Source organism: Phyllobates terribilis, unplaced genomic scaffold (genome assembly GCF_046119375.1).
Source record: "Phyllobates terribilis strain yellow unplaced genomic scaffold, ASM4611937v1 Scaffold_7__3_contigs__length_470593459, whole genome shotgun sequence".
NCBI classification, from domain to species: domain Eukaryota; kingdom Metazoa; phylum Chordata; class Amphibia; order Anura; family Dendrobatidae; genus Phyllobates; species Phyllobates terribilis.
Genome location: NW_027362767.1, coordinates 141,492,459 through 141,514,766, shown reverse-complemented (window position 1 = coordinate 141,514,766; position 22,308 = coordinate 141,492,459). Strand labels below are relative to the sequence as shown.

Sequence of the window (22,308 nt, the reverse complement as noted above, 5' to 3'; positions counted from 1 at the left end):
CAAGTCCCACACACAGCTAGAAGCCCAATATTTTTTCAGAGGTAGATGCAGAAAAAAATATATTCAGTTTGCAACCTGATGGAGGTCAGTATAGATGGACTAATACAACAAGTCCCACACACAGCTAGAAGCCCAATATTTTTTCAGAGGTAGATGCAGAAAAAAATATATTCAGTTTGCAACCTGATGGAGGTCTGTATAGATGGATTAATAGAACAAGTCCCACACACAGCTAGAAGCCCAATATTTTTTCAGAGGTAGATGCAGAAAAAAATATATTCAGTTTGCAACCTGATGGAGGTCAGTATAGATGGACTAATACAACAAGTCCCACACACAGCTAGAAGCCCAATATTTTTTCAGAGGTAGATGCAGAAAAAAATTATATTCAGTTTGCAACCTGATGGAGGTCTGTATAGATGGATTAATAGAACAAGACCCACACACAGCTAGAAGCCCAATATTTTTTCAGAGGTAGATGCAGAAAAAAATATATTCAGTTTGCAACCTGATGGAGGTCCGTATAGATGGACTAATACAACAAGTCCCACACACAGCTAGAAGCCCAAATATTTTTTCAGAGGTACTGTAGATGCAGATAAAAATTATTTTTAATTTGCAACCTGATGGAGGTCAGTATAGATGGACTAATAGAGAAAGTCCGACACACTGCTAGAAGGCCAAATATTTTTTCAGAGCTAGATGCAGAAAAAAATTAGATTCAGCTTGCAACCTGATGGAGGTCAGTATAGATGGACTAACAGAGAAAGTCCCACACACTGCTAGAAGGCCAAATATTTTTTCAGAGCTAGATGCATACAAAAAATTATTTTGAATTTGCAACCTGATGGAGGTCAGTATAGGTGGACTAATACAACAAGTCCCACACACAGCTAGAAGCCCAAATATTTTTTCAGAGGTACTGTAGATGCAGATAAAAATTATTTTTAATTTGCAACCTGATGGAGGTCAGTATAGATGGACTAATAGAGAAAGTCCGACACACTACTAGAAGGCCAAATATTTTTTCAGAGCTAGATGCAGAAAAAAATTATATTCAGTTTGCAACCTGATGGAGGTCAGTATAGATGGATTAATAGAACAAGACCCACACACAGCTAGAAGCCCAATATTTTTTCAGAGGTAGATGCAGAAAAAAATATATTCAGTTTGCAACCTGATGGAGGTCAGTATAGATGGACTAACAGAGAAAGTCCCACACACTACTAGAAGGCCAAATATTTTTTCAGAGCTAGATGCAGAAAAAAATTATATTCAGTTTGCAACCTGATGGAGGTCTGTATAGATGGATTAATAGAACAAGACCCACACACAGCTAGAAGCCCAATATTTTTTCAGAGGTAGATGCAGAAAAAAATATATTCAGTTTGCAACCTGATGGAGGTCAGTATAGATGGACTAATACAACAAGTCCCACACACAGCTAGAAGCCCAATATTTTTTCAGAGGTAGATGCAGAAAAAAATATATTCAGTTTGCAACCTGATGGAGGTCAGTATAGGTGGACTAATAGAACAAGTCCCACACACTGCTAGAAGGCCAAATATTTTTTCAGAGCTAGATGCAGAAAAAAATTAGATTCAGTTTGCAACCTGATGGAGGTCAGTATAGATGGACTAATAGAATGATGCTATGCCCAAAAGATTTTACTTCACTAGGTGCAGTAAAAAAATTGGTATTCTATACACAGGTGGTATATCTTGCAACACAGATAGGCTACTCCACTGACTAACACACTCTGCAATAGGCCAAAAAGGATTAGCTTTGCTAGATTCAGCCAAATGCTGTGAAAAAAACTTGCACAGCACTGGCACAGACCTGCCTGGCAAAAACTGATAGGAACTGATGTAACCTAGTCCTGAAAAGGACTCCAATTACAATTAGTCTTTACTCCCACAACCTATCTATTTAAGAGCACAGACCTGCCTGATAAAAGTCGTAGGAAATGCTGTAACCTAGTCCTTAAAAGGACTGCAATCACAACTATTCCCTACTCCCAAGCTATCTGTATATTTGTGCGAAAATTGGCTTGAAATTAACAAGGTATAGCGCACACAGCAACAGCGGTGCCGTCTAACACGCAGCTGCAGCAGTGAGAAAATGGTGGCGACGGGGAAAATGGCTTGGTCTTATAGGGCAAGGACATGTGACATACACTGCCAATGACACATGCCCTTGCTTGTGTGAAAAAAAGCACTTCGCTCCGTGTGTGCGCTGCTGATAGGCTGACAGATTGCACCTCCCCACTGTAAATGCGGGAAAGAGAAAAAAAAATGGAGATCTTCATTGTTCCTGCAGAGATCCATCCCCTGCCCCTCCCCCCACCCGGCTGTACACTCCAACTGCGTATTAACATTAATTTTCATCATTACTGAGAAAAAATCCAGTTATGATTTTGGTGCACGAACAGTTATCGAACATAACCTCGAACAGCCGAATTTTTCTCAAATTGTTCGTGTTTGCCGAACGGCTCGAACACCGCCCAAAACAGCTCGAATTTGAGATTGGCGAACAGTTCGAGTAGAACAACGCTCATCTCTAGTAACTAGCTCCCGTCACACTGGTGGCAGCGGTGGGATGCGGTCCATCTTCTTCAGGAACCAAGGACTGAATGGAAGACATCTACCAGAAGCTAAAGAGGAATACGTTGAAGGACCATGTGGAAGCTCGAGGGTTAACCGCCAGCAATAAAACAAAAGCGGATTTGATAGCAGCCATTATGGAGCTTGACAACGCAACAACCTCCAACGGGAACGTGGAAGAGACTGAATTCCAGAGGGAGGTAAAGAGCAGACTGGCACTTTATGCTCCCAACCCGGCAGTACAGATCATAGATAAGGTGATGGCTGATGTGCGTACTGATCTGGATAAAAAGATGTAGATGGAGAGGGCAGAGCGGATGGAGCTAGCCAGGATGGAGATGGCAGAGCGGACCAAGATAAGAGCTAGCCAAGATGGAGATGGCGGAGCGGAGAGAGGAGATACAGCGAGCAGGGGGAGCCCTGGCTTCCTCTCCGGTACCAGCAGGGGTAAGCCACAAAAAGATGCAATACAATGCCTTCTGACAGTTGGGGGAGGCAGAGGAAGACATTGATGGCTTTCTGCAGGACTTTGAGAGGCAGTGTACCCTTCATAAAGTGCAGCCGGAGGATTGGGTCCAGATTCTGGCCAGCAAGCTGACAGGCCGGGCAGCGGATGCCTATTGCACTGTATCGGATAAGGACTGTATGGACTATAAGCGAGTCAAAGAAGTGATCTTGGCCCGGTATGCACTAACACCAGAGGCATACCGTCAAAAGCTCCGCAAAACCACAAAACGGGAAACCGATACCCATGCTGAATGGGCCTGTAAACTATGGCGGTCACTGCTACAGTGGGTACAAGGTAACAAAGCAGACACGAAGGAGGACGTCCTAAGCTCATCGTGTTAGAACGATTCTTTACTGGGTTAACTCCCGAGATGCAAGAATGGCTTCGGGACCGACGACTGACGACTCTTGAGGAGGCCCCACAGCTGACCGATGAACATTATGATGCCAGGAGGGCCCAATTGTCAGGGTCCAAAACTGTCTCAAGGGGCCCTCCCATGGGTCTGGAGGCCCCTAAACCACAGAAGCTTGGCGGGGGACCCACCAATACTCCGGCCTACCAGAGTCCTCCTGGGGTAAGATGCCACACCTGCCATCAGCTGGGTCACCTGCAGAGACACTGTCCCAACCAGACCCAGCGCACCTAGTGGCCAAAACCGGAAACGGTTACTTTCAACCGGGCCGCTGTACACTGCTACCAAGGCAAAGCCGACCCGGTATCGGTGGCTATGGCTAATTATGGAATGGAAGAGATAGAGGGAGTGCTGCATGAAGTGGACCCTGTGCAGGCAGCCCAGGCGGATAATCGACAACAACATCGACAGTCGGTGTGGATTAATGGGAAATGGCTGCAGGGATTAAGAGATTCCGGAGCTACTCTGACCCTTGTGAAGTCGTATCTCGCCCAAGACCAAAAGACGGGTCGGACAGTGGCGGTCCGTGTAGCAGGGGGAGCCATACATCGACTGCCAAGATTCACCTGAACTGAGGGGTCGGGGATGGCCTTGTCGAGGTCGGCATGATGAAGGATTTGCCTGCAGATGTCCTGCTGGGAAATGACTTGAGGCCCATGTTGTCTTCCTTCTCGGTCGCCCCCCTGGCTGAGACATATCCTGTGACTACCCGGAGACAAGCTCGAGCTGCGGAGGCGGAATCACACTCAGAGGAGGCCCAAGTAAGACTCTACAGCCCTTCGTGTATTCCCATAGCCAGACACATTTCATTGGACACCCCAGCAGAATTTAGGAGGGAGGTACTAGAGGATCCCTCATTGCAGGGGTATCGCGGGAAGGCACAGGAGGGGAGAGGGGTACTGGAAAGTGAACAGTTTATATGGCATCAGGGACTCCTCTACAGGGTTACAGAGCAAACTCACTCAGGGACGAGCCCCACTGTAAAACGACAGCTGGTAGTTCCCAAAAAGTATAGGCAGGAGTTGCTGCGAATCTCTCATGACATACCCTTGGCGGGGCACCTCGGAGTCAGCAGCACCAGGCATCGTCTGACACAAAACTTCTTTTGGCCAGGGTTATCCCATGATGTTCGTCAGTACTGCCAGACCTGTGACAGTTGCCAGCGCATTGGCAAGAGGGGAGATCGCTGCAAGGCCAAATTACACCCCCTTCCCATTGTGGAGGAGCCATTTAGCCGAGTAGCAGTCGATCTGATAGGGCCGTTAGCCAAACCCAGTCCGTCAGGGAAAAGGTATATATTGACAGTGATAGATTATACCACTCGGTATCCAGAGACGGTTGCCTTGCCTAACATACTGGCAGAGACAGTGGCGGCTGCCCTGCTCCAGGTTTTCTTACGGGTTGGATTTCCCCGGGAGATTATCTCGGATCAGGGCACCCATTTTACGGCAGAGGTGACCAGCCAAGTGTGGAGACTGTGTGGTGTAAAGTCCATTAGAAGCGCCCCATACCACCCGCAAACCAATGGGTTGTGTGAGCGCTTTAACGGAACGTTAAAACAACTCATTGGGACGTTCACCCGGACCTACAGGGACTGGGAGAAATTCTTGCCGCACCTCCTGTTCGCCTATCGGGAGGTTCTCCCCATTTGAACCGTTATATGGGAGGCGGGTGAGGGGGCCCCTAGACTTAGTGCGAGAACTCTGGGAAGGGGAGGAAACCATAGCAGGAACCCCTATCGTGCCCTTCGTGCTGGAACTCCGGAACCGCCTGCAGGAGTTGACTCAGGCTGTACGTGTGAACATGCAGGCGGCCCAACGGCGCCAGCGCATATGGTACGATCAGAGGGCTAGAGAACGCACCTTCGAGATAGGACAGAAGGTCCTGGTATTAGAACCGGTTAGGCAGAACAAATTCCAGGCCGCATGGCAGGGGCCTTACCGGGTAGTGGGGAAAATAGCCGACACCACCTACAATGTCGCCGATTGTGACGACCCCAGGGTTATCCGCATGTTCCACGTGAATATGCTGAAGCCCTACCGGGAGCGCCCTGATGAGGTAGCTGCCATCTGCGCACCCGAAGCAGAGGATTTAGCTGAACTCCCCTTGCCTGATGTCTTAGGTGAGAGGACTCAGTCGAAAACCTGGGACCAGGTACACTTAGGAGAAAACCTAGGGGCCCGGGAGAGAGAGCAGGCCGAGACATTGCTGAGGCAGCGGCAGAGTATGTTCTCAGAGAGACCAGGGTTCACCCGACTTGCACAACACAAGGTTGAGACACAAGATCTGACCCCCCTGAGACAACACCCCTTCCGCGTTCCGGAGTCTGTACGAGAAGGGATGCGACAAGAGATACAGGAGATGATGCGTTTAGGGGTAATTGAGGAGTCAGATTGTCCCTGGGCGTCCCCTGTAGTTTTAGTGCCTAAGAAAGATGGGACTACCCGGTTTTGTGTAGACTATCGCAAGCTAAATGAGAAAACTGTGACGGATGCGTATCCCGTGCCGCGCGTGGACGAGTTGTTAGACCGGCTGGCTGGGGCAAAGTATTTGACCACCATCGATCTATGCAAAGGCTATTGGCAGATCCCCCTAAGTCCTGATGTTATTCCCAAGTCTGCATTTGCCACCCGGTTTGGCTTATTCCAGTTTTCGGGTATGCCATTTGGGATGAAGAATGCCTCCGTGACCTTCCAGAGGCTGGCTGACCGGCTTATGAATGGTGTCCAGGACTATGCTTGTGCCTACCTGGATGACATCGCCATCTACAGCGCGACATGGGATGAGCATCTAAATCACCTAGAGACAGTATTGGATAGGATCCACAAAGCTGGAATCACCCTGAACCCCAACAAGTGTCACATAGGCAAAGCAGGTGTAGTATTTAGGACATTGGGTGGGGGGTGGAAAACAACGACCGGAACCCGCCAAGATTGAGGCAGTAGCCAAGTGGCCCACCCCATGTACTAAAACCCAAGTCATGGCCTTTCTAGGGACAGCGGGGTACTATAGGAAATTTGTCCCTAATTACAGCAGCATTGCCAAGCCCCTCACTGATCTGACACGTAAGAACCTCCCCCGCCAGGAAACCTGGACCCCCGAGTGTGAGGAAGCCTTCCGCCAGCTAAAGGACGCTCTCACAAATACCCCGATATTGGCCGCACCCGATCCAACTAAACGTTTCCTGGTTCACACAGACGCATCTATGTTTGGGTTGGGGGCAGTACTGAGCCAAGTCAGGCCGGACGGCCAAGAACACCCAATAGCTTATCTGAGTCGAAAATTACTGCCTCGAGAAGTCAGCTAAGCGGCCGTCGAAAAGGAATGCCTGGCAGTAGTATGGGCTGCCAAGAAGCTCCAACCATATTTGTATGGAAAACAGTTTTCCCTCATAACGGACCATAACCCCCTGGTATGGCTTAATCGGGTCTCCGGGGACAATGCCAGACTACTACGGTGGAGTTTGGCACTACAACCATTAGACTTCACCATCCACTATAGACCCGGCAAGCAAAATGGTAACGACGATGGACTAAGCCGACAAACTGACCTGCTACCAACCTCATAAATCGTGGACCTCCTCCAGCTGATCCATCGGGGAGCAGACTGGGTAGGCCGATCCTCTCCGGGAAGGGGGAGCATTGTGACGGATCAACCCTGTACTCCAAGATTTTGCCACATGGGGGTTGTCGTAGCGCCTATGCAGCTAATGGGACATAATGTTATAAAGTGGATCGCATATTGTTGGACATTCTGTGATGTGACCGAAGCACTCTTGGCCCCCACCTTCCTGTACTGACTTAGCAGTGGCAAACAGACAATGTGCTGATTAATGGATTGTTGCATAACTGCTGTCTGGGAGCCTACTGTGGGTGTTATTTGGTGAGAACAATGGGTGCTAAAAATAGCCTGTGTGATTCCCTATAAAACCTGCTTGTGAGAATAAAAGTTAAGTTCATCTTGGAGACACTGTGCGATAGTCATATTTTATATATCCCAGTGTAAGAAAAGCCTTTCCATGTCAGGGGCCAGCAGAAGAAGATTGGACATCTGCGGATGGACTAGCTCCCGTCACACAGCGATACTAGAGTTATATTTTTTTATGCTTGCTACTTTTGCACACTAAAAACAATATTTTACAAAAATGAATTTGTTTTTAGATCGCTGTATTCTGAGAGCTGTAACTTTTAATTTATTTTTTTTACCAAAAGAGCCATATGGGGGCTTCTTTATTGCAGGATGATTTGACTTTTTCATTGATACCATTTGCTTTTTTTACATTTGACTTTTTGATCACTTTATTACATTTTTTTTTGCCAGTGTGATGAAAAAGCTAAACTTTTGGTATTTTTTACTGTGTTTGTTGTACAGTGTGAGCAAACATACTCCATTTTGTCTCTGTGTATTTATTTTGCCCCTTTATTCTTGTTCCATGGTGATCAAATGTCTTGTTCACGCCCTACATTACTTTTGGATGATTATGGTAATTGAAGCTTGGGGGGAGGGATACATCTTTTGGCGGAACATTATCTTTGTTTTTGACAGTATATAACTTGGCCTGTACCACAATAAACCAGAAATCAGCTGTTGTACAACATCCTAAGGTTGTGCTGTCTGATTTCCTGAGCTCTTGAAAAAATATCTTATTATTTGGAGTTCAAAAGGCAATAGAAAAGAGTTGATTTCACTCACAGAAATTTGATGCCCGAACAGGGACCAGATATGCATTGTAACATCCAGATCTCAAGTGAGGAAGGATTCTACAGCAACAGTGAGCCTAAAAGCTGGAGCATTTTGGTAAGAAGCTCATACTTCACTTCCACTGTGAGTTTAGTCCTCCTACATTCTAATTGAGTTATTTTGCATTAAATAATCTAGTCCAAGAACTGCAAAATACCTATGCCTTTTTGAACTGTGTGTATGTGATGGAATTAGTGTGTGTAAGTGTGAGAAGTGGTGCTCGAACTTGTAGGATTACTTTTGTTGCTGCATCTTGGGTGGCTGTTGAGCAACAGCAGAAGTATTCTGTTGTTCATTTACTGGAGATCATGTTATGTAGGGTCTTCAAGTGGCCTGTAACCCTGATCTATGCATGAGGAAACTGTGATGGCACCGTGAAAAAAAAGTGTAGAAGATATTGAAATGGGTTTATTTGGGGCGATGAGACGAAAGTCAATAGACTCAGATGGGTTTAAGTGGGTCTGGAACAAACAAGGGAAAAAGGGGCTAACATATTGAGAAATTGAAGGAACTGTCAAGTTCGGTGAAGGAAGCCTGATAATATGGGGTTGTTTCACAGCCAAAGGCATTGGATACCTGACCAAAGGCGTTGGATACCTGACCAGGATCAATGGTGATCTCAATGCTGAGCTATAGGTGTGCATACTACAAGACAAGTTACTTTGTACATTCGAGTACTATGGGTATGGAAAGGACAACGACCTGAATCCTATGTCGAGAAGAAAGGGCTCAATGACAATGAAGTAAGGGTGCGGGATTGTCCCCCACAGTCCCCAGACCTCAACCCAATTGAATACTTGTGGGTAGAGTTGAAGAAAAAACTGTATAAATAACCAAGTGAGAAGACCAATATGCACCAACTTTGGGAACATGTAGGAGAGACCTGGGATCAGATTTTGGTCAAGACATGCTCGAATCTGATCGAGAGCATGCCCAGAAGGATTCAGGCAGTGTTGAAAGCCAAAAGGTCGATTTACAAAAATACTTAGAAAATAGTAAAAATTAGAATTTTAGATTTTTTTGGGAGCAAAACAATAACAATCCAGTGACATGACAATAATTAGCATAACTAATCATATGCTAAATAGTTGTAAGTCAAATTTATGTATGAGATAGCCAAGATGATTGTCTATAAAATGATGGGAGTCTCACATTAGAAGCAGTAGTGGATGGTGAGATATGGAGCCTGAAAGGCAAAAGTTCAAAACATTGTTACCCTATTGCTCGTCAGTGTAAAAGCTGATATCTATACTGGTATAATATCCACTTGTACTTTTTGTAAACCCGTACCAGGCAATTCCTTATTGAATGCAGAATCATGTCACCCTATGTGTACCAAAAAGGCACTCCCCATTGGTGAAATGATGCGGGCTAGGAGAAATTGCTCGTACAGTTCAGAATGGGAGAATGATCAAAAAATATTTTGTGACAGGTTAAAGCAGAGAGGTTATTGTCCTTGGATGATAGACAGAGCTATCAATATAATAACCAGGACAAAAAAGACATGTTAAAAAATAAAAAAAAAAGTCAGTTTGCCAGAAAATAGTGATCATTTTATTCATTTTTCCACTAATTTTAGTCTGGAATTTAATCGCATTAAGGATATTGTTTTAAATGAAACGTTCCAATATTACGGCAATGTAACATTTTGGTCAATATAATAAAAAGAAATAGTGTCAAAGTTATCCCCAAAAAAGCTCATGCTATAGGACTAATGCTTTCACCTAGTTTTTTTGCGTAAAGATCTAAAACAAGCATGGTTATCTTCAGTAGGGTTTTTTAAACATGGGCACAACGTGAACATTTGCCGATACCAGCAAGGAATTTATTTCCGCTGCTAATAACACATAACATAAAATCAGAACTATGATTAATTGCAATACAACTTACGTGATCTATTTGATCACGTGTATTAGATGTTCATTGCAATATGTACAGTAGGATGCACCACATGTCCATCAGCTGTTTCTGAACACTTCTTCCAGCAGCATAATAGTGACACATCAGATTTTATATTTATAGGCATTGAGAGGGTCAGAACCCAAAACAGAGGAGGAGATTCTAAACGTTTATTACTGGAGCCGAAAGCGTTCCGGATAGTCACAATGGGCACTCGTTCTCCAGCAGGTTGGAATCAAAGACATGATCTTTTCTATGAGATAATGTTTAGGTACATTAAGACTCTGGATCCAAAGTAATAGAGAGGGTTAAAACCCATGACAGAGGAGATGATCATTAATGCCTGTTATATCAGAGGAACAGCTTCCAATCTACTGAGTCACTGGATCCAAAGGAACCCAGAGGGTTAAAACCCAGAGGAGAAGGTCATCATAAGTACCTGTTATCTGAGCTCCAAGCTCCAGGAGATTTATCAGTCACTTGATCTCCTGCAAGTCTGAGATACAACTGAACCTTTCATCATTTGTTTATATATTTTCGCTTTTTTTGTGCTTATTGTATTTTATTCTAACTTATTTTTCACATTTAGACGGTTGTGCAACTGTCCAGATTTTAAATAGTGTGGTCATTATAATACCACAGGAGCACACAGGGTACCGGATGTTCTATACTTGAAGTATGGCTTTATGCCCTAAGTTGATAACTTTGGCTGCTGGGATGTTCATAATCTAAATTGACTCACCTGGTTTACTTACCAGGTTTGACTCCGTGTGACCACTTAGTTTCTATTTTCATTAATAAGTGTTGTATTTATGAACCTCATTGTTAATATCCATATTGTCAGCATTCATTCATCTAGCTAAAATCTTGTGCTATTTTTTAAATTCATACACTGGCAATTTTGCCCCTATTTATTGATATACTTGTCAACTTTAATACATCTGCCTATACATATATTTATATATACATACATACTTTTTATATTTTTAGATATTTTTATACTTTTTAGATCTTTACAAATTATTTGTCCCAGGTTGTAGGGCTGTATATCCATTGGGCTCTATATTCATGTTGCACTTGCACTTTATTTTTAAAATCAACTTGATTATTCACGCTGGACTAAACCACATCCATTCTTTCATAGACCTTCATTGTTGCAGCCTTCCATTGTACATCATACCCACATTTTTTGTTTTCCTTGTTTGGATCTCTTTTTATTCCATGTATTTTAATCGTTTTTCAATAAAGATTAATTAGATTTTATTTATCCTCTGACATTTTTTTCTTTCCTTGCATTTTCTCTATATCAATGCCGTAGGACAGTATACTGTATTTTGCTGTTTCTGGTCCAACCATCTTGGTGGTGGGAGGGGTCACTTGTTTTGACAAGTACAGTACAGACCAAAAGTTTGGACACACCTTCTCATTTAAAGATTTTTCTGTATTTTCATGACTATGAAAATTGTACATTCACACTGAAGGCATCAAAACTATGAATTAACACATGTGGAATTATATACTTAACAAAAAAGTGTGAAACAACTGAAAATATGTCTTATATTCTAGGTTCTTCAAAGTAGCCACCTTTTGCTTCGATGACTGCTTTGCACACTCTTGGCATTCTCTTGATGAGCTTCAAGAGGTAGTCACCGGAAATGGTTTTCACTTCACAGGTGTGCCCTGTCAGGTTTAATAAGTGGGATTTCTTGCCTTATAAATGGGGTTGGGACCATCAGTTGTGTTGTGCAGAAGTCTGGGGTATACACAGCTGATAGTCCTACTGAATAGACTGTTAGAATTTGTATTATGGCAAGAAAAAAGCAGCTAAGTAAAGAAAAACGAGTGGCCATCATTACTTTAAGAAATGAAGGTCAGTCAGTCCAAAAAATTGGGAAAACTTTGAAAGTGTCCCCAAGTGCAGTTGCAAAAACCATTTAGCGCTACAAAGTAACAGGCTCACATGAGGACCGCCCCAGGAAAGGAAGACCAAGAGTCACCTCTGCTTCTGAGGATAAGTTTATCCGAGTCAGCAGCCTCAGAAATCGCAGGTTAACAGCAGCTCAGATTAGAGACCAGGTCAATGCCACACAGAGTTCTAGCAGCAGACACATCTCTTCAACAACTGTTAAGAGGAGACTTTGTGCAGCAGACCTTCATGGTAAAATAGCTGCTAGGAAACCACTGCTAAGGACAGGCAACAAGCAGAAGAGACTTGTTTGGGCTAAAGAACACAAGGAATGGACATTAGACCAGAGGAAATCTGTGCTTTGGTCTGATGTGTCCAAATTTGAGATCTTTGGTTCCAACCACCGTGTCTTTGTGCGACGCAGAAAAGGTGAACGGATGGACGCTACATGCCTGGTTCCCACCGTGAACCAAGGAGGAAGAGGTGTGATGGTGTGAGGGTGCTTTGCTGGTGACACTGTTGGGGATTTATTCAAAATTGAAGGCATACTGAACCAGCATGGCTACCACAGCATCTTGCAGCGGCATGCTATTCCATCCGGTTTGCGTTTAGTTGGACCATCTTTTATGTTTCAACAGGACCATGATCTGAAACACACCTCCAGGCTGTGTAAGGGTTATTTGACCAAGAAGGAGAGTGATGGGGTGCTATGCCAGATGACCTGGCCTCCACAGTCACCAGACCTGAACCCAATCGAGATGGTTTGGGGTGAGCTGGACCGCAGAGTGAAGGCAAAAGGGCCAACAAGTGCTAAGCATCTCTGGGAACTCCTTCAAGATTGTTGGAAGACCATTTCCGGTGACTACCTCTTGAAGCTCATCAAGAGAATGCCAAGAGTGTGCAAAGCAGTCATCAAAGCAAAAGGTGGCTACTTTGAAGAACCTAGAATATAAGACATCTTTTCAGTTGTTTCACACTTTTTTGTTAAGTATATAATTCCACATGTGTTAATTCATAGTTTTGATGCCGTCAGTGTGAATGTACAATTTTCATAGTCATGAAAATAAAGAAAAATCTTTAAATGAGAAGGTGTGTCCAAACTTTTGGTCTGTACTGTATATGTTTGCCTTTTTCTCATAATGTCAACTATGATTAACACTTTTTGGCTGAAATGCGTTGGTTTTGCTGACTGAGCAGTCCTATCTATATTTATGTTCCTGAAATAAATTTGAATATTTTAGTCCACTCACGGAGTGCCGGATATGTTTTCAACATATTGTAAAAAGATGTTGAAAAAGGCAAGAATACCCCAGAGGGGAGTCTGGATGTGTCTAAGTGGCAGCTGTTCATGAGAAAGCACCGTGCTTGGTTACAAGACAATAGTCTGACGTCTTAAGCTGAGCAGTGGAAGAAAATTAGAGAGGAGTGTAGAGAAACCACTAAATGTAATAGTGCGATGTATCAATGTTTTGACAATGGACTAGATGGGTGGTGTGTGCATTGACCCTGGCTGTCCCAGCTGGAGCTCAGCTATCACGTCAGCCAAACTCCCGATCATGTGCCCGCATAATCTCCATGACATAATTGCACATCAATTTGTGGAAACCGCTTCCCAACGATGTAAAGTTATGTCATATGTCGGGAAAGGGTCAAAGTTAAAAATCCAAAAAAAGGCAAAGAAGGAGAATGGCAAGCCATGGACTGAACGCTTGCCTTTAGCTCTTATCTCAACGAGATACACTCCAGGTAGGAAAAACAAGTCTCGTTCCATATGAAATACTATTTGGTTCAGGCCCTAAAATAGGATTATTCTTCCCACAGTCACTTCAGATGTAGCATGACAGCTCAACCATCGATCTACAAGCATAAGTGACTAAACAGTGTAATAAACAGATGTATTCTTCAATTCCAGAGCGTGAATCGGGGGCACATGACCTCAAGTCGGGAGACTGGGTGGTCCTAAAAAAGACACGGGAGAAAGAGCCTTGAGCCAACATTTGATGCCATTCCAGGTTCTCCCCAACCCCAACTTTGGTGAAGTTTGAGGGAAAACTTACTTGGATACACACCAGCCACTGTAAAGGAGTCAACCACCAGCAGAATAATGGCCTCAGCTAATTGTAGTCGCTGACCAACACACTATGATTCTACACTCTCACAGCAAGAGATGGAGGATGTGTCAGATAATACGTCCTACATGTTGTCACTATATCGAGCTTATGGAAAATCTCCAGGTAAGGGTTCATATACAGAAAATAGCCGAAATAAGAGAGAAATGGCCGGATCATTCAGATGTGGCAACTATGTGTATGTTTTATTCGTTTTTAGAAAAAAAGCACTTTGTGATTTTTGCAGGGGTTTTTTTTGTACCTTTTTACCTATTTTCTAACTTTTTTTTTTACTGTGGGACATGAATATTTTTAATTTTTATTGCTTTTCTCCTGCAGTGCACTAGATCTCTTGGTTTATCACTGACTCAACCTGTTTACCCTGCAGGTGGTTGCATCTACCAGACCATTGTACCCTGAAGATATGAGATGACTTTAGATTGTGATAGAAACTATTGACTGCGGATCTCGGATCACTGATAGAGTTAAAGAGGGAGCCCTCTCCCTCTTTTAACCTTTTACATGTCACTGTAGGGCCGATCAGGACCCTATGCTGCAGGGTGTCAGCGGTCATATGAAGCAGTCAGGGGATACATTTCATGGAGCTGAGGATCATGGCCCTGTTATGACGGCAGTGAAAAGGTGTACTGGCAGTCATTAAGGAGTTAAATAAATTGAAAAATTTGAGTTTTAACCAAAAGAATTAAAGAGAGTTTACCTTGTGGACTCTTCCTGAAATCCCCGAAAGTGAAAGTACAGAGGCTGACACTCCCAGCAACAGCAAAGGGACAGACATGACTTCTGGTTAACTATTTACAGGTGTCTCCAAGAAAGTTCTCCAAGAATGAGATAAAATGGATTCCCTGATATAATTCATCCTAGTCACATGGAACGACAGGCTGCAGACTGAAGAGAGATTCCAAGACATGAAAAAAACTTATGTATAACTTATATATTAACTTATTTACTGTTTTTGGCTGAAAACTTTAGACAACATGGGGGAAAAACTTAGAACTAGGCGTAGACGAGTAATGGGGAACCAACATAATCAACAATCATGACGTGTACGCTGCTAATTGGGTGTAATAGACTCATTTAATGAAAGGGGGTGTTCTAATTAATAGCAGTGTAGATCTCAATTAGTAAGATCATTCATTCTGTGAAGAAACAGGTGTCAATTATGGCCTTTATTTAAAGAAGGAAGGCGATGTTGCACAAGCTGGTTTTCACGCTTGCTCAGTGAATAAAATGGGTCGTTCCAGACATTGTACCGAAGGAGAAAGAATTTTGATTAAGAAGTTGATTGTAGGGGGGAAAACATATAAAGAAGTGCAGAAAATAATTTCCAATGCTTTCAAATGGCAAACAAAAGCAGAAACACGTGGTAGGAAAATAAATCCTACAATCCTCATAGATCATAGAATCTCAAGAATGGCAAAGAAGCATCCAATGATCACCTCCAGGGAGATCAAAGAAGATCTTCAGTTACCTGTGAGTCCTACAACCATCAGAAGAAGCCTACGTGAAGCCAAACTGTTTGCAATAAACCCTCACAAAGTACCACTGCTGACAGAAAGACGTGTTGAAAAGATTACAGTTTACCAAAGAACACATTGACTGGCTACAGAAGTGTGCAACATTCTATGGACAAATGAGAGAAAGAATGTTCTTATTGGGTCTAAAGGCAGCAGACAGTGAGACCACCCATGAACACTGAATTCAAGCCACAGTGAAGACTGGAAAACATGAAGGTGCAAGCACCAAACACCAGCAAGTGAGAAGCATCCTGGTTCCAGACCAACAAGATTGATGTTAAGAAGTGGCCGACCCAATCCCCAGACCTCTATCCGATTAAGAATTTGTGGATTGACATCAAAAATGCTGTTTTTGACACAAAACTTAAGAATGCAAAAGAAGTGTGGAATGTAGTGCAGCCATCTTGGTGTCCGATGTTAGGTGACTCCTTGCCGCACAGATGTAAAGCAGTTATGAAATAAAGGTTACACAACTAAATATTAGTTCAGTGATTAACAGAAAAGCAAAGTCTCCAAACAAATTTCAGTTTATACTGTAAGTATTCCAGTTTGTAAATGATAATGCAGACTCTCCTTTTTTTTTTTGAACAGTCTATTATTTATTTTTCTTCATTTTCAGGTAAAAAAAAACATTGATATTTGTTCATATTTTCATTTGGAATTGAATGTGCAACTCCCAGTGCTTTTGTGTATATGGAAATAAATTTTATTAAGAGGATTGAGACTTTTCTCAGCTGTTTTAACCACACTGTATAGTACTGTAGATAATATTATGGGAAAAAAAACTTGAAATAATCTCCAAATCCAGGGCATGGTGCAAAAATAAGTGCACCAACGGTTAAGAAAACTAGCACCAATGTGATACACTAATGAGTGTGATATCTCCCTACCACACCTGTAGAAAGGAAGTGCAAGGAAAAACTCGGAAAAAAATCACACCTTAAAAAAATCCTGCAAAGGAAAGTTCTTATCACAGTCAAGGAATCAAAGGGAATGACTGATATACTGGAAAATACAGTCAGAAGTGAGCTCTGTAATAAGATTATAATGATACAAAAACTTACCAGTTTTTCAGCATTCAGTCGTCTTCTCTCTCCGGAGGCAAAGTGCAGACGCAGGTAGATAAGGAAGAAGCTATAATGAAAAGACTCACGTAAAACCTTCACCTTTTACTCATAATGAAAAGTTTAGAGTGAAGTGTGCGGGGCGGTGGCTGACAGACGTGTGCTCATGATGTAACCCAAAACAGTTTTCATATCATTAAGTCCAGTTATCAAATGCTAACGTTTTTATATTTCTTATTACTTACTGCAACACATACAGAGTACAAAAGTAGCGAAGGGGGAGATTCCCGCACACCTTCTTGATAACTTGTCACAGAAGGTTAAGATAAACTTGTGAATGGCTGGTGCAGTGTAAAGATAAGAATCATATCACACCAATATCCCAGTGCAGAGTCAAGATAACCTCCGCTACATCTGTTTGTCTTTGCTGTAGCTCTGATAAAATCACTGATTTATCAGCCGCAGATTATCACTAGAAAACGTGCTGCCATGCAGTCCAACCACACTCTCACCACTGATTGTTCACTGTGTATAGGCATAAAGCTGCCACAGAAATCTGCCAATCAGTGGTGTGAGCGGGGCTACATTAAGCTCAGCATTCAGAGAACTGCTAGATCTGCAGCAGAGAAAAGAGTGATTTTATCAAAAGTGCAGCAAGCAGCCCAGTAAGTGACACATCGCTGCAAACAGGGTCTCTGTCTCTATATCATGCTGCTCTCAGATTTGGTACAAATTCCCTTCAACCCCTTCCTGACTCTGTGATTTTCCGTTTTTTTTTGCACTTTTATTTTTCCTACCCTTATTTCAAAAGCCATAACCTTTTTATTTTTCTGTCCACATTGACAAAATGGCCTGACAGTATGATTTTCCGGGTTAGTACTATTACTCCGATACCAATCATGCATAGTTTTTGTTTCATTTAGGTGGTGAAAAAAAATTCCGAAATTTGAAGAAAAAAAAAAGTTTGCTTATGTCACCATTTTCTGAGACCCATAACCTTTCAATTTTCAGGATATGGAGCGGTGTGACGGCTTATTTTTTGCGCCCTATGGAAATGTTGTTTTCTTTTATACCATGTTGGGGTAGATATAATGCTTTTATCACACGTTATCCAAACACGTTCGCTCAATTCTAGTTAACAACTTTGCTCCACCAGCGGTTCTTAGGGGCAGATGATGGATGAATAACACAGCCATCATCTGTCGGCAGAGATGCAGGGTCAGTTTCTAATCCCTCATCAAACTCAGGGAGCCGGCATATGATGCTACTCAAAAGACACATCTATGCACAAGGCCATGATCACTGTAGAAGGGTTTTTGCAGAAATTAGTTTTTCAATTGTATAAGCTTTCTATAGGCATCAGCTTCATTTCGCACAGTTGGGTTGACTACATCAGCACAAGATCTAAGCGCAGTGTTGGCTACACCGGTTGAGAGCAATAGTTGACAACCTGCAGCAGTTATGTCGACACTAAGACTGGAGACAGCAGCGGAGAGCTGGTCTTGAAGCATGGCTGTCAATAGTATGTTTCCAATTTACTCCTTTTAAAAATGCATTGATCTGTAATATATTATTAGTCATCAAAATATGTAACATGAAATGATGGCATAAGAACCTACAGCAAATAATTCAATCAATTTAGAAAATGCAAAAAGTGACAATCAAAACTATATTAAAAATGGGTGAAAATAATGTAAAAACTTATATATATGGGTATAAAGAACGAGGTCAAAAATACTCCATATTAAATAAAGAGGCTGAGCAGTAGACAGTTGGAGTGATAATGAATATATACAGTATATATAGTATATTATACCACAGTGGGATAAATTGCAAATAATTAGATGTAATTGTCAAATGCAGACATTCCATACAGTGACTTGCAAAAGTATTCTTCTCCCCACACACACCCCTGGCATTTTTCGTGTTTTGCTACCTCACAACCTGGAATTTCACTGTTTTTTTTTTTGAGGGTTTGCATCAGTTCATGTAAAGAACATGCCGACAACTGTGAACATTTGGTTTTCTTTTTATTGTTAAAGTGCACCTGTCAGCAGGATACATACATACTACATCCACTGTCAGGTGGGCGACGTTACACTGATTAAAATGATACCTTGGTTGATGAAATCCGTCCTGTGGTTCTTGTGTAATCTTTACTTTCAGTTTGGAGATAATGGTATGCTCATGCTGCAGGGAGGCCTGTGGGGGGCGCTCTATCTGGGGCTCTGCTTACATATTCATCTGTATGCTCTTCTGACAGCTCACTGTATTTCACTGACCTGTCTCCTATTTTACATAATGCATCTAGTAGTGGGGGCTAGGTAAAATAGGAGGCAGTCAGTGAACGATCAGTGAGCTGTCATAAGAGCATACAGATGAATATGTAAGCAGAGCACCAGATAGAGCGCCCCCCACAGGACTCCATAGTTACATAGGGATGTGCAAATCTAGTTACGGTGCCTCCCAGTATGGATGCAATGTGAGGGACCTATGGGAGTGGCCATAAGTGGTGGGTTTTAGGTATGGTGACATCACCCAGCAGTGTTATAGTAAATGAGTATGGCTGCACAAGGAGGGGTGTGTAATATCCATGGCAACGCCTCCCAGTCTCCGGCATGAGTGCTGATGATATGTATCTGGTATGCGTGTCTGTGTTGTTTGGCTGCAGAAAAGTATTTAATGAGACCCAGTCTGTGTGTGGCAGTACCCTGGAAGAAGGCTAAGTGAGCCGAAACGTACATAGGGTAGTGACGCCCTCTAATCCACAGCAGGTAATTCATCTTTTCTATCAATAGTCACACTGATGTGGGGAGTAGTGTAGTAGTAAGTGTGTGTAAATCACACCATGCTAATTTGTATTTGGGTGCACGCCCAACAACGTGTTAATTGGTGCAATAGCTTTTTCAGGTTAGACCTGTGCTAACTTAATACTGTTGTGAGTTAGGGTGGTGGATTTCCAATTTTAAAATGTCATGTGTTTTTTATATTTAATATTTTGTTAATAGAGATTAGTCATTTATATTTACTTCCTCTGGATATTTTCTAGTCTTATTCTAATTATGACTGGTTCTGATGTACACTGCTTTTTTCATATGATGCTCTTGTATTTGGTGCATTGAACTATATTATAGATCCATGTAGCACCCTAGGTATTTTAGGAGACTCCATGTTATAATGCTGTGTGAGTGGACTGTCTTCAAGTCAGTACTTTGTGGAGCCTCCTTTTGCTGCAATTACAGCTGCAAGTCGCTTTGGATAAGTCTGAGCTTTCCACATCTTGCCACTGGGATTTTTGCCCATTCCTCAATGCTCCAGCTCCTTCAAGTTAGATGGTTTCCTCTGGTGATCAGCAATCTTTAAGTCTGACCACAGATTCTCAGTTGCATTAAAGTCTGGGCTTTGACTAGGCCACTCCAAGACATTTACACATTTCCCCTTAAACCGCTTGAATGTTGCTTTAGCAGTATGCTTTGGGTCATTGTCTTGTTGGAAAGAGAATCTCCGTCCCTGTCTCAAATCACTGACAGACTGAAACAGGTTTGGCTCAAGAATATCCCTGTGATTCAAACCATTTTCCATGTTCCTGCTGCCGAAAAAACATCCTCACAGCATGATGCTGCCACCACCATGCTTCACTGTGGGGATGGTGTTCTTGGGGTGATGAGCTGTGTTGGTTTGGTCGCCAGATATAGCGTCTACCTTGGTGGCCAAAAAATAAAATTTTGGTCTCACCTGACCACAGCACCTTCCTCCACATGTCTTTTGGCAAACTCAAAATTAGCCTTACAATTTGTGTGTGTAAGTAAAGGGTTTTTTTCTGCCCACTCTTCCATAAAGGCCACCTCACTGGAGTGTACAGCTTATTGTGGTTGTATGGACACATACTCCAGTCTCTGCTTGGGAACTCTACAGCTTCTTCAGGGTTACCTTTGGTCTTTGTGCTGCCTCTCTGATTAATACCCTCCTTGCCCGGGCTGGTAGTTTTGGTGAGTGGCCGTCTCTTGGGAGGCTTGTTGTGGTACCATGTTCTTCTCATTTGATGGTGCTCTGGGGGATCTTCAGAGATTGGGATATATATATATCCCAATTTTTTTTTAATTTTTTTTTTATAACCCAACCCTGACTTGCACTTCTTAACAACTTTGTCCCAGACTTGTTTGGAGATCTCCTTGGTTTTCATGGTGTTGTTTGGAGATCTCCTTGGTCTTCATTGCTTCATTGTATTGTTTGGAGATCTCCTTGGTCTTCATCGAGTTGTTTGGAGATCTCCTTGGTCTTCATTGTGTTGTTTGGAGATCTCCTTGGTCTTCATCGTGTTGTTTGGAGACCTCCTTGGTCTTCATCATGCTGTTTGGAGATCTCCTTGGTCTTCATTGTGTTGTTTGGAGATCTCCTTGGTCTTCATTGTGTTGTTTGGAGATCTCATTGGTCTTCATCGTGTTGTTTGGAGATCTCCTTGGTCTTCATTGTGTTGTTTGGAGATCTCCTTGGTCTTCATCGTGCTGTTTGGAGATCTCCTTGGTCTTCATCGTGTTGTTTGGAGATCTCCTTGGTCTTCATGGTGCTGTTTGGTTAGTGGTACCTCATGCTTATTAGTGTTGCAGCCTCTGTGGCCTTTCAGAAAACATGTGTATACATTGGCAGGCCATGTGACACTTAGATTGCACACAGGGGGACGCCCTGTCTCTAAGCATGTGACTTATGAAGTGAATCGCTTGTACCAGAAATTTTTAAAGGCTTCATAGCAAAAGGGGTGAATACAAATGCACATGACAATTTTTTGTTATTTGATCTTATAAATTTAATTTATGCCTATATTTTTCTCACTTCACCAACTTAGTGCTGATGCATCACACACAAATCGTATTACAAAATTACTTAAAAACAGGTGGCAAAGTAAAAAAATAGGTAAAAAACTAGGGGGTAAATACTTTTGCAAGCCACTGTATATCAAAAGAGTAGTTTACCAGAGTGCAAATTAACCCAGAATGTATGCTTCGCTTTCGGCTTTCTCAAGGATTGATTTGGGCTAAGGTATAGGCACCTTTTTTAAACCAAACCCAACCAATAGAAAACGATTTCATAATGAAAAAGTATTTGTATGAGAAAAAAGGGGGAGTAGAGAATAAAAATACTTTTTCATTATCAAATCGTTTTCTATTGGTTGGGTTTGGTTTAAAAAGGAGCTTATGCCTTGACCCAAATCACACCTTGAGAAAGCTAAAGGCAAAACGTACATAGTAGGTCTAGGTTTCTTTTCACTTTGGTCAACTACTCTTTTGATATATGGTATGTCTGTATTTGACATTTACATCTAATCATTTGCACTTTATCCCACTGTACTATAACATACTATATATACAGTCATGGCCTATAGTGTTGGCACCCTTGAAATTGTTCCAGAAAATGAGGGATTTCTCCCAGAATATTATTGCAATTCCACATATGTTTATTTCCTTTGTGTGTATTGGAATAACACAATAAAAAAAAGAGAAAAAAAATGGCAAATCGGACATATAGGCAAATAGGA

At 42.4% G+C, this 22,308-nt stretch overlaps 1 protein-coding gene across 3 annotated transcripts in view; it reads right to left on the bottom strand.

Moving 5' to 3' along the window:
* The window catches only part of LOC141153991 (NACHT, LRR and PYD domains-containing protein 3-like), a 78,388-nt gene extending 61,501 nt beyond the window's left edge, over nucleotides 1-16,887 (bottom strand). For all 3 annotated transcript variants that reach the window (XR_012247377.1, XM_073639346.1, XM_073639347.1), the window contains exons 1-2: nucleotides 16,776-16,887; nucleotides 14,895-15,082 (exon numbers count right to left, since the gene is read on the bottom strand). The gene's annotated coding sequence lies outside the window, so the exon portion shown is untranslated. The remainder of the gene's footprint in view (nucleotides 1-14,894; nucleotides 15,083-16,775) is intronic.
* Nucleotides 16,888-22,308: the final 5,421 nt, after the last annotated feature.